The sequence below is a fragment of the Temnothorax nylanderi genome, unplaced genomic scaffold (genome assembly GCF_030848795.1).
Source record: "Temnothorax nylanderi isolate EJ_2023f unplaced genomic scaffold, tnyl_v1.0 TNYL_tig0157_pilon, whole genome shotgun sequence".
NCBI lineage: Eukaryota > Metazoa > Arthropoda > Insecta > Hymenoptera > Formicidae > Temnothorax > Temnothorax nylanderi.
This window is the reverse complement of record NW_027249219.1, coordinates 27,925-40,971: the sequence shown is the minus strand read 5'-3', so window position 1 is coordinate 40,971 and position 13,047 is coordinate 27,925.

The following is a 13,047-nucleotide window of genomic DNA, read 5'->3' as shown; positions in this document are numbered from 1 at the left end:
CCCCGATTTCGACTACTCTCTTTCCCCAACCCTCGATTGTATTATATATTACTTAAAGAGAGAAAACTCAGTCTATCTCTCTCACATGGAGGAGCACTCGATAGCTGCGCCTCTTTCGGTCGGACGCTGAACTATCTAACGTGTCTTCGAGAAGTGAGTCGCCCCCATGGGAGTTGCAAGACCTGTATGTAAGACTGTGAGGTAGGCAGGGGCGGCGCGACTCACCGTCCGACGCGGATGACTATGTGGGGTGCTCGCTGCGATCAGTGCTCGGTGCTTGCTACAAGCGATGGATGTACGCGTACACACACACGCACGCACGCACGCACGCACGCACGCACGCACGCACGCACGCACGCACGCACACACACACAATTACTCACTCATTCATTCTTACCTTGCAGAGATTCGATGTCTTCATACTGCTGATGAATATTTGCTTCATGACCGTTGATATCAATGAGACGTTTCCATGTGCGAGAGACACACCGAGTAATAAGCGAGAAGTTTTTTCTTTGACAAATTGTATCACGTATCGACACTTTCACGGATTTACTCACGCACTTGACCGATAAGATTAATAAACAAATCTACCGGTTTATCACTGTTAATTACTACCGATTAATCGTTCGATGACTGAGAATTACTCGAAGAAAGAAACACATTACGCACAATCACATCACAGTAAAAGGAAAACTTCTACTTGATTACATTACAGTAATTAAGTAGAAGTTTTCCTATTTTTATTAATTGTATCACGTAATCAACACTTTTACGAATTTACTCGCGCACTCGATCAAGAACAATTATAACGGTTAATGCAATTAATTACTACCGATTAATTAATTATTAAAATCACTTTAAGAAAAAAACGCGTTAAATACTTAACTGCACAGCGCACGTTAAGCCTATTACGTGTAGTATTACTGCGAATACAAGATGTTCCACGTAGAAATGTGTTGGTCGCCTTGAAAAGAGCGGATTATCTTTGGTCGCTCTGAGAAGAGCGGATTGGTTTGAAGTCGGAAAAATTTTATAACAGGTGCTCAAAATGACCACCATCCATTCTCGCAAGCTCTCATGCGTTTTAATAAATTTCTTTCGACGTTCTCCATCATTTCTTCGTCGATGGCCCAAATAGCATGTCGCAATCTTGTATCTAAATCGTCGACATCCTGGGAAAGCGTTTTATAAACTTTTTCCTTACAATATCCCCATAAAAAAAAAATCTAAAGGATTGAGATCCGGAGATCTTGTGGGCCAACATATCGGACCGTACCGACCCATCCAGCGTCCAGGAAAGTGCTCATTCAAGTAATTGGTAACAATTCTGGCGTTGTGTGGCCCAGCACCGTCTTGTTGAAACACAATCTTGTTTCTCTCCAATAATGGAACTTCTTCTAAGAAATCTGGTAGATTATCTCTTAAAAGTTTCACGTATGTTTGGCCAGTTAAAATATCCGGAAGAACAATCGGACCAAGTATTTGAGTTCCCATTATTCCAGCCCACAGATTTATCTTCCAGCGAGTTTGGAAGCTTCTGGGTCGCGTAACTGTGGGATTTTCATCGCTCCAAAAATGCATATTATGCGAATTAAAATGTCCTTCTCGTGTGAATAATGATTCATCGCTGAATATCACACGAGAAGAGAATCTGGGATCTCTTTTCTCAGAAAATCTTCGCAGAACGTTCTTCTTGCATGATGATCTCCTGGTTCCAAATGTTGCACGCGTGTGTAGTGAAATGCGTGCAACTTTTCTTCTTTGAGTACTCTTTGTACAGTTCCATAGGATAGATTGTGTTCTCGAGCAACCACCCGAATACTCGTTTCAGGATTATGCTCGAAAGCACGTACAACTTGCTCCATGCCCCGCAAATTTCTCGCCTCGCGATCTCTCCCAGTGTCGTGCATGTTCGGAAGGACATTGCCAGTCTCGTATAATCTTTGAGCTGCTCGAAGTATGACGGGAGCCGACGGATGTCTTGCTCGATTTGGATATAATTCGGCGTACCGTCTTGCAGCTACGTAATACTGCCCATGACACTCGCCAAGTGCCATCAGCATGTCGTAATATTCTTCGTTTGTGTATCGTACTGCCATATCGTCCTCTTAACGCTTCTAATAATCGAGGGATTATTGATTTCAGTGTCGATCGCTTCATCCTATTTATGCGATCTTCGCGGGGGTCGGTATCCCCTCCCCGCGACCCGCGACAAATAGCGAGTTTCATGCGTCGCGTGTGCGCCGCGTGGACTCACATGAAATAGCTTGCAGAATGACTGCAAATTTTTGGATTAATTCCTTATTTAATCCAGTAATATTCGCTGTTATGTCCACTTCGGAAAAGAATCGTCTGGCCGTGTTTCCATCATTGGAAACACGGATTAAATAAATAAGGAATTAATCCAAAAATTTGCAGTCATTCTGCAAGCTATTTCATGTGGAGAAGCAGTAGATGCTAAGAAATTTGGCAAGTATGCGTTAGAAACAGCAAGACTGTTTGTTGATAATTACAATTGGTATTACATGCCTTCATCTATACATAAACTCCTCATACACGGAGAAAAAATCATAAGAAATTTTACAATTCCTATAGGTCAACTATCCGAAGAGGCAAGTGAAGCTCGCAATAAAGAGTTTAGAAAGTACAGAGAAATGCATTCACGAAAAATTAATAGAATAGCCACAAACGAAGATGTTTCACATCACCTCCTAGTTTCTTCTGATCCTGTTATTTCAAGCCTACGACCCAATCTAACAAAAAAGAAAGAACAAGAACTATTTGCAGAAACGCTACAACTTTTAAAGTAATCCTTTTATTTTACATCCACGCACGCATGACTGCGCGCGCAAACACACACACACACACACGAGATGCAAATCCGACTGTGCAACCTCCACATGGTGCATCTTGGGTAGGTACAAAGTACCTAGCAAATGCCAGCGGTAAAACCTCACAATAATTGTGTTGAAATTTCCTATACAATAACTTAATTAAAATACGTGTTTCGCTTAGACAATTTTACATATATTTTGCAAAGCTGCACCTAGCAGCAGTTCATTCTTCTTTGAGCTTGTAGTACAATGTTTACTGTATGTACTTCACCCATTAAAAATGCTATCAATCTTAAACATTTTTTTAAAACTCAATGACAAATTAAATAACGTGTACTTTTTACCATTAATCAGATATTATTCTGGAAAATATTCCAGAAAAGCTATAAAATTGTTTTTACGATCATTTTTGTATATTTAAATATGTACTATACCATAAGAAAAATCTTTATTGGATCGTGAAAACCGTATGAAAATAGAGCGATCTAAAAACTTGACGCGAAAATATAAAAAAATTATATGTATCAGGTTGATCTATATTGCAGTAAATTTGTATGGAAATTATGGAAATGTTACAAATTATTAAAGTTATTACAATAATCTACAACTAATTTACTATTAGAATTTACAATCAGAAGTGGTAATTTCGACAAATGAGTTTTTTTTATCTATGTGTCCGCTATTTCTTACGCGTCAATCCACTGTGCGCCTCCTGGCTAGTACTAAAGCAGCCCGCAACTTTTATTTGACTTTGGTTATGTTTTGAAACTCATAAAAACCATCTCGTGTTTCAATTTTGACAACAAAATTAGAAAGTAAAGCAATTTCAAATTTTAACATAAAAATGGCAATAACTCGAAAACAACGCATTTTCGGACCTATGTTAGTATCAACTTTGTTTGGAAAATCGGTCTGGATCGGTGAAATAAGGTGTTCACTCACTTGACTACAGCTTTCTTCTCTTGAACTAATATATATTTATTGAGTTATACCTAATTACCTCCATGATTCACATGGATACAAGTATACTCGTGATCAGCTGTGTATCGTCCATGCTTAGGCTTTTATGGTTCGATACGTTCTACCCAGTTCAGCACCGCGCTCGCTAGTCGAGCGACACGCACTCACTCACTCTCGCGCATACAGCGAAGCACATCAGCTGATCACGTGTAGCGGAGAAATTACTCAAATTCCAACACACCTCCTTAATTTATACGCTACACAATCTTCTACTCGCAATACCTTTTATTTGATAATACAAAAATTCCATATCTTAAAATTTTTAATTTTTACTTCTCTGGTTTAGAAGTCTGATTCAAATCAAAATTAACGTTTTTTAAATTTCGACAAAATTAAATTCAAATAATTCTTAATAAATTTCTAAATTTCTCAAACTTAACTCTGCCTAGAGCTTTTGTCAAAATATCTGCCAGATTTGACTCTGAATCTACTTTCAAGATTTCTATAACACCTTGCTCATAACTCTCGTTAACAAAATGATGATGTACTTCGATATATTTTGAATTTTTTGTTAAGTTTCCAAATTTTGCTATCGCAATTGCACCTGAGTTGTCCTCAAATATTTTGATCGGTTTTTCAATTTTTACTTTAAAATCAATCAATAAATTTTTTACTACTTTAATCTCACTTACAAGTTCAGACAACGCTACATATTCAGCGGCGGTGGAGGATTTCGTTACACTGCCCTGTTTTCGGGATTTCTAATATATTACGTTTCCAGATAATCTAATGACATAGCCTGTTGTCGACTTACGATCTAACTTATCGCCTGCCCAGTCAGCATCCACAAAACAGTCTAGAATTTCTGCCTTTAAATCTCTTCTATAAGTTAGTTTCAAGTCTTTTGTCGAATACAAATATTTCAATATTTTTAATGCATATTTATAATGCGTCTCATCATAACTATTTTGAAATCTACTGAGATAGTTTACACTATAACTTATCTCGGGTCTCGTGCCTGTACTTATATACAGCAACGCTCCAATTATATTTCTATATTTTATATTCTCGGGTACTGACTGCGCGGGTTCAACGCTCAAATTTTGCTCCATTGGAGTCTGGTACAATTTTGCGTGTTCTAAATTATACTTAACTGCTAGTGACTCGATATATTCACTTTGGTCTAGTGTCATCTCACCATTCTTTTGATCATATTTTATTCTTATGCCTAAATATTTTTCTACTTTTCCTAAATCTTTCATGGAAAATCTTTTTGACAAACCCTTTTTTATTTCATCAATTCTTTTCTTATTTTTCCCACAAATCAAGAGATCATCAACAAATAATATTATAAAGATTGTTCCATCCTCACTAATATACAAGTCTTATTTTTATTTAAGCAAAACATCTCTCTATTCATTGCTTCTAGTCATAATTTACTTTCGTCGCTATTTACCGCTTCAGCGTACGTTAGTGGATTTTTCGCACTTACTACATGAACATATGCAATTTTTGTTTCAATTGGATTTCCGTATCTCTCGGGTTTTTTCCTATCCCGCTTTGACCGTCTCGATTCATCATCTAAATAGTCTAAATCATCACTTCGATCCGAACTGTTACTTAGCTTTCTAGTATCTCTCTGACTATTAACATTAAGCCGATTGTTATTAACAATTTCTCTCTGAACCTTTTCTTCCTCGGAATTTTCTATTTCGCTATTTTCAAAATTTTCATCAAATTTATTCTCGGACTCACTATCATGTATCTCTGGATCACTAAAACCTACTAGATTTTCTTCATTTTCAACAATTTCTACATTTCGTGTTTTTATAATTTTATTATCAACCAGGATTCTGTATCCATTTCCTTCATAACCTACTAAAATTCCTACATCTGCTTTCCGATCCCATTTTGAATCTCTCTTAACCTCGGGAACTCGGGCAAAAACTTTGCTTCCATACACCTTTAAATTTTTAATATTCGGTTTTTCGTTGAGTAAAATCTCAAATGGCGTTTTGTTTTTTATAGTATTTGTAATAGTTCTATTTCTTAAATACGCGGCTGTTTTAATAACTTCTGGCCAATACTTTCTCGGTAAATTTGACTCTTGTAAAAGACATCGTGCGGAATTCATTATAGATCGGTTGTACCGCTCTGCTGTTCCGTTCAGCTGATGCGTGTACGGTGGACAAGTATCTAGAATTATCCCTTTTTCATGTAAAATTTTATTCATATCATTATTAATAAATTCCCGCCCGTTATCACATCTCAGTTTCTTAATCCTTTTACCAGTAAGATTTTCAACTAAATTCATAAAATTTTCAAAACTTTTAGTCACTTCATTTTTATTTTTAATTGGATAAACTACTGCGCACTTACTGTAATCATCTATGAATGTTACAAAATATTTGGATCCGTCATAGCCCGTCGTGGTATGCGGTCCATTTACATCGGTGTGAACTATTTCTAAAATCTCTTGCGCTCTGTATCTATTATTTTCAAATTTTAGGTTGTGCATTTTATTTTGCAAACATGTTCCGCATTTTAAATGAATTTGTTCTAGATCCTCGGACATTCCATCAACTAATTTTTCTTTGCACATTTTGTTCAAGTACTGGAAATTTACGTGACCTAATAATCTATGAAATTTTTCCTTTTGTGTCATTTGCTCGATAATTCCTACATACGAATCGGATTTACTACTGTAACTCTGGATCTTATACAGTCCATTATTTTTCACTGCAATTCCTATTAATTTTCCACTTTCATTATAAATTTTTGCATTACTACCAATAGATACTATTTTATTCCTATCAGTGACTTTTGCAAAGCTAATTAAATTCTTGTTCATTTCTCTGACATAGTAGACATTAATCAAATTAATTTTCATTCTTTTTCCGTTAATTTCAAAGTATGTAGTAACATTTCCTACTTTCGTACCATCTAAAGTCCTACCATCACCTACTTTTACTTTAATTGGATTTTTCAAAACAAAAAATTCATCAAAAAACTTATCATTATTTATAATGTGATCTGAACATCCGCTGTCCAAGATCCATTCAATGTCGCATTTTTCGCTCGCGTAAGCCGCGGTCTCGGGTTCGTTCCCGGACTCGGGTGCACGTGCGCGCTTACACTCTACCTGCGCCAGGAATGTTGCCGAAGAGTCGTTGTCTCTCTCCGAGTAGTGGCCCGCTGCTCCGCCGCGCTGCTGCCAACTCCCTCTCCTGCCGCCACGACCGCCCCCCCTCGCAGGGCCTCTGGTCTGCTAATACGGTTGCTGCTGCTGCTTGTGCGCACCTCCTTGCGCTGGCGCCCCTCCATGGTTGTCGCCACGGTTGCCACCTCTGCCGCTTCCGTTTCCGGCTTGCCACGTGTTTCGGCAATCTCTTTTGTAATGGCCGAATTTTCCACAATTATGACATGCTCCATTCCTTTTTTCAGTGTTGAATGCACTATGCTTCCCTTTTCCATGGTCGCTCCGACTTGACTCCCACATGGAAATTTTACTTTTCAGGAACTCACATGTCCTCTCTTGCTCTGGTTGTGAATCAATTATGTCGGCAAAATGGAACATTGATTCGGGCAATGTTTTCAGTAAATAGTCTAATTTTTCTCTTTCATTTATATCAGCACCTGCACTTTTTAACTCATTGATCAACTTTTCAAATTCGCAAAAAAATGCGCTCGCGTTGTCAAAATCACGCAGACTCAGTCTGTTCAATTTGCTTCGTACATTAAGCTGCAGGGCTGTAGATTCTCGTAGATACAGCTGATCAAATTTCTTCAATATTGCTCGGGCCGTAGTTTCGCCTCGCACAAATTCAAGTTGGTCGTCGGTGACACTGCAATAAATGATGTTTCTTGCCCTGAGATCTTTCTTCTTCCACTCAGCTTCTTCTTCATTTATTCTATCACGTGTCGCTGGTTCGAGACACTCTTTGTACTCCAGAAATAATAAAATTCTGTGTTTCCATATGCTGTAGTTACTCCCACTAAATCTTGGGGTCTTGAAATCGTCATTTGACGCCATTTCGATTTCTTCTTGTTCAATTTCAATTTCGACTCTGGAACTCTCTGAATCTTCGATCTCGTGCTTCAGTATACAGATTTTCTCAATCTCTTTTCTGAACAATTTCTTTAAATATTTTCTTAACTTTTTCAGTTCCTCATCTGATTCTTCCTCCGAGTGTTCTTTCTCACTTGATTCAATTTCACTTTCATTCGATTCCTTCTTTCCGAAAAATTCGAAAGCACGTGTTAACATAACCCTTTTCACTCGGAACCACGCTCTGCTACCATGTTTGGAAAATCGGTCTGGATCGGTGAAATAAGGTGTTCACTCACTTGACTACAGCTTTCTTCTCTTGAACTAATATATATTTATTGAGTTATACCTAATTACCTCCATGATTCACATGGATACAAGTATACTCGTGATCAGCTGTGTATCGTCCATGCTTAGGCTTTTATGGTTCGATACGTTCTACCCAGTTCAGCACCACACCGCGCTCGCTAGTCGCGCGACACGCACTCACTCACTCTCGCGCATATAGCGAAGCACATCAGCTGATCACGTGTAGCGGAGAAATTACTCAAATTCCAACAAACTTTCTTTCTTGTTTTTGGTCCCCCGTTCATCTCTCGAGCGATTTACCTCGACTTACGGAACACCCTGTATATTATACACCGAGATATGAAAAAGAAAACAGATATGCATGTGCAATGAAAAATGTACCCTGGGCAAATGACAGGATACCCAGAGATACATACATATCTTTGTTAATTTTATATTTTGAAATTGTAGTTTTCCGGAGAACAAGTGAGATGGAAATTTAATACGCTTACGCGAAAATATAAAGACTGTGTTGATAACAGTAAAAGAACTGATACTGGTGCCATGACATTTAAATTTTTCGACCATATGGAAAATATTCTTGGTGATCGGAGGACAGTACAAGGTCAAAGTACGATATCATCAACCTTCGCTAAGAAGAATCCAAAATCGAAATCAACTATGCTGTCAACATTCGTGGCGCAAGGTGATATATCAATTTCATCACCGAGCACATCAAGCACTGGAAATACCAACAGTGCTAAGAAACGAATTTATGAAGATCCATCAAAATCACGTGGATTGAATAAAAATAAGCAAGTTCTCGGAAAAGTGGCATCGTCAAACACAGAAACAACTATATGTCCCACATCAAGCACTGGAAATACCAACAGTGCTAAGAAACGAATTTATGAAGATTCTGCAAATTCACGTGGATTGAATAAAAATAAGCAAGCTCTCGAAAAAGTGGCATCGTCAAACACAGAAACAACTGTATGTCCCACGTCCGTAAGCAACACACAAAAGAGCAAGCGCCCTCAACATGGCTCAGGGAGCAGAACAGCGGCAAGTAAAATGGAACTGGAAAAACAGTGGTTACAGCATTTAAACAATGTAGCAGATAGAGATAAAATAAGAAAAGAAAAACAGTGTTACGTTCTGCGAACTCCACGATTTCCCTTTTTCGCGGAAATTCCTATTAAGCGCTTAAGATATCCCTTAAGATTAGGATAAGTAAACCGAACACGGACGGTTATCGATCGGCGAGTGAGCTTTGATCTCCTCACATTCCTTTTTTATGATCAAACTACCTATTTGCTTGGGCAACTAAAAGCAACCTTCCAGATGACGAATTACTGACAGACGGGGCATACGTGAACAGATTCTCATCAACCTTGTCGGGCCCATAACTATAAACCCGGCGACACGACGCGCCAAAGGGACCTTAATTCCAGACAGGGTTTGAGGATCTTTATTGCATTGAGCGAGCTTTCTAAAATTGCTCGTACGATGTTCCGACAAACAGAGACAAAGCCTTAGACGTGTCTGTAAATACGTGGCGGAAGTTTCTGTTTGCATTTAAGATTGAGAGGTATGCATCGTCTGTCAACATTGGAACAGGGTCGCGAGATAAATAAGGGACCCTAATAAAAGAGAAATCGGCGATAGTCGAAAACAAATGAGTCACTGGAAGAAGCGATGGGTTGCATACCCAATAAGACAGTGGGGGCCTTACGAGAAGACCCACCAATGAACAGCCGGAAAAATCGATAACTGTCTCCAGCTTTCTAGGATAGGCGAAAACTTAAGGATCTACCTCTTGGGTGAGAAACATCCCGCCCAACAAAAAATCCTTTAAACCAAAAATTAGAAACATCCCGCCAACCAAAAGTTCCCAAAACGAAAACCAGACACCTCCCACAACGAAATCCACCCTTTCCATCCTTGGAACCTTCCTATATAAACCCCGACATTGCGGCACTCCCTCTCAAAAGCTTTCGAGTCTCTTCAAGCCTCTCAAGCCTTAGTCTCGTGCCTTAGAGTGCAGTCCCATTACGCACGGATCGGAATGACGGATCGGATTTTTCACTAGAATTGAGCGGTCCGTTCCTGTTCCGTTGCGTAATAATTTCCTCTACCAGTCCCATGTAGCAAAAACGGAACGGAATCTGGTTACAAAATATATTTCACTCTTACAATTCAGTATTTCAGAGTACTCGCAACAATATTATCGGCAAGATAATTGCACAAATTATGTATGTTATTGCTTCAGTCGCATCAAAATAACGAAATATCGAAGAATCAAGCACATTTACCTGCGACCGAAGCGACATTCCGATCCGTTTTTGCTACATGGGACTGGTAGAGGAAATTATTACGCAACGGAACAGGAACGGACCGCTCAATTCTAGTGAAAAATCCGATCCGTCATTCCGATCCGTGCGTAATGGGACTGCACCCTTAGTCTCCGTATTATAATCGTGATCTCTTCCGTCTTCGAGTCACGATTCCGGACTTAGAGTCAGTGCAAGAAATCCGACAGCACATCAGTCATTCCGACTCATCTTCCAACCAAGGTCCATTTCGGGAAGTAGTCCGCTCCAACGTTTGGAAACTCATCAAGTAGTAAGTCCTATACATATATATATATATATATATATATATATACCGGGTGAGGAAAAAGTCCGGGACCGGTGAAATATCTCGAAAACAAGACATTCTAGGAAAAAACGTTATATACATAAGTTGTAGGGCTTCAACAGATGCATCAAACGGTGGTACTTATTTGACCTTGAGCGTAAGTATGGAAGAGCTTTCAAGGTCAACTTAAAAATTTTAAATGAAAACCCCCACTTTTTATTTAATATTCTTATAGCTGACATCGAGAGCTTTTCAAAATACTATCAATAAACTTCTTTCGGTTGAGTACTTTTCGAGAAATGAGTTGATAAAGTTCAAGCACCGCCGGCATTAGCATTAGCCAAGGTGTGTGCGTGTGTGCGTGTGTGCGTGTGTGCGGGTGTGCGTGTGTGCGTGTGTGCGTGTGTGCGTGTGTGCGTGTGTGCGTGTGTGTGTGTGTGTGTGTGTGTGTGTGTGTGTGTGTGTGTGTGTGTGTGTGTGTGTGTGTGTGTGTGTGTGTGTGTGTGTGTGTGTGTGTGTGTGTGTGTGTGTCTTATATCAACATATCAACGGTTATTAAACTCATTTCGTCAGTTATTCTCTGCTTCTCAATTCTTCGACGCTCGCAGGTTTTGTTTTATAAACATGATCTTTTAAGAAGCCCCTTTAAATTAAACACACACACACACACACACACACACACACACACACACACACACACACACATACACAATGAGGTGTAAACCGTGCAACCTCCCCGCGGTACACCTTCGCTAATGCTAATGCCGGCGGTACTTGAACTTTATCAACTCATTTCTCGAAAAGTACTCAACCGAAAGAAGTTTATTGATAATGTTTTGAAAAGCTCTCGATGTCAGCTATAAGAATATTAAATAAAAAGTGGGGGTTTCCATTTAAAATTTTAAAATTGACCTTGAAAGCTTCTCCATACTTACGCTCAAGGTCAAATAAGTACCACCGTTTGATGCATCTGTTGAAGCCCTACAACTTATGTATAAAACATTTTTTCCTAAAATGTCTTGTTTTCGAGATATTTCACCGGTCCCGGACTTTTTCCTCTATCATTTATCTAGCCCGATAGATATCGACTTGACGTCAATTAGACGTCGTTTAGACGTCGACAGGAGATCGACATGAGAGACAAAAAGAAATCGATTCGATGTCAATTTCGATCCCGTTTCGAACCCGCATATCGACGTCGATTTGATGTCGGGTCGACATTTCGTTTCTCCCTGGGGAGGAAGCAGAAAGGGAGAGAGGGTGTGAAGGGCGAAGGAAGAGAAAGGAGAGAAGAAAGGGGAACGTCAGAGAGAGCGGGGAGAGATGGAGTGGGTGGAGGAGTTGGTGAGGGGCATAGCGAAGGTGGGGGAGGAAATGGAGAAGATTAGGAGAATGATGGAGGGCAGAGAGGGGGGAGCGGGATCGAGCGGTGAGGAGAGGGCGAAGGGAAGAAAGGTCCGGGTAATGAATAGGAGAATATGGATAGATGACAGAGAGTGGAGGTGGATTGAGGAGAGTAGGTTGAGGAGAGGGAGGAATGGGAGAAGGAATAGGATAGAAACGAGGGGTAAGGAAGGGCGGGATGAGGGAGAGAGGGGGATAAGAGCCGAGGAGGGGGGAGGGAATAAGAGTGTAAAGGGCCGCACATGGCCAGGTCGCGAGGAGAGTAGTTTGTATTTGTAAGAGGTTTGGGAACGTTCCTCACAAAAACGCCTTGTAAGCCCTGCAGGGAGAAACAATAAACGCATACATACATACATACATACAAAAGACTCAGGATTCCGTCTTGTACAATATATTAAAGGTCAAGGTTAAGATCAAAATCAAGGTCAAAATCAAGATCAAGAGCAGATCAAAGTCGAGGTCATCAGCAAATTAACCTTTTTTTATTTTTTATGTATCTTATAATAAATTTCAATTGATAATATAAATACAGTATCCTATAATATCTTTGTAACATTGAAAGATAATTTATAAATAAAATGTTATAAATATTTATTCTAATTTAAAAATTTACATACTTTTAAATTTATTATATAACATTTGTCTTAAAAAAATGAATTTCTAATAAAAATCAACATATGAATATTGTTCACTTGAATATATTTATTTATAAAATACAATCATTTTTAAGGTATATTTGCTCTTCAGTCAAATTGTAGGAGCAATTTGCTTTAATTGAAAATCTGATAACAAACGGTCCTTTCGTATCTCTGGTAACTGTGCAATCTGACATCCGTCTATTATCCCTTCTTTTTCTCGAATTGATTTCAT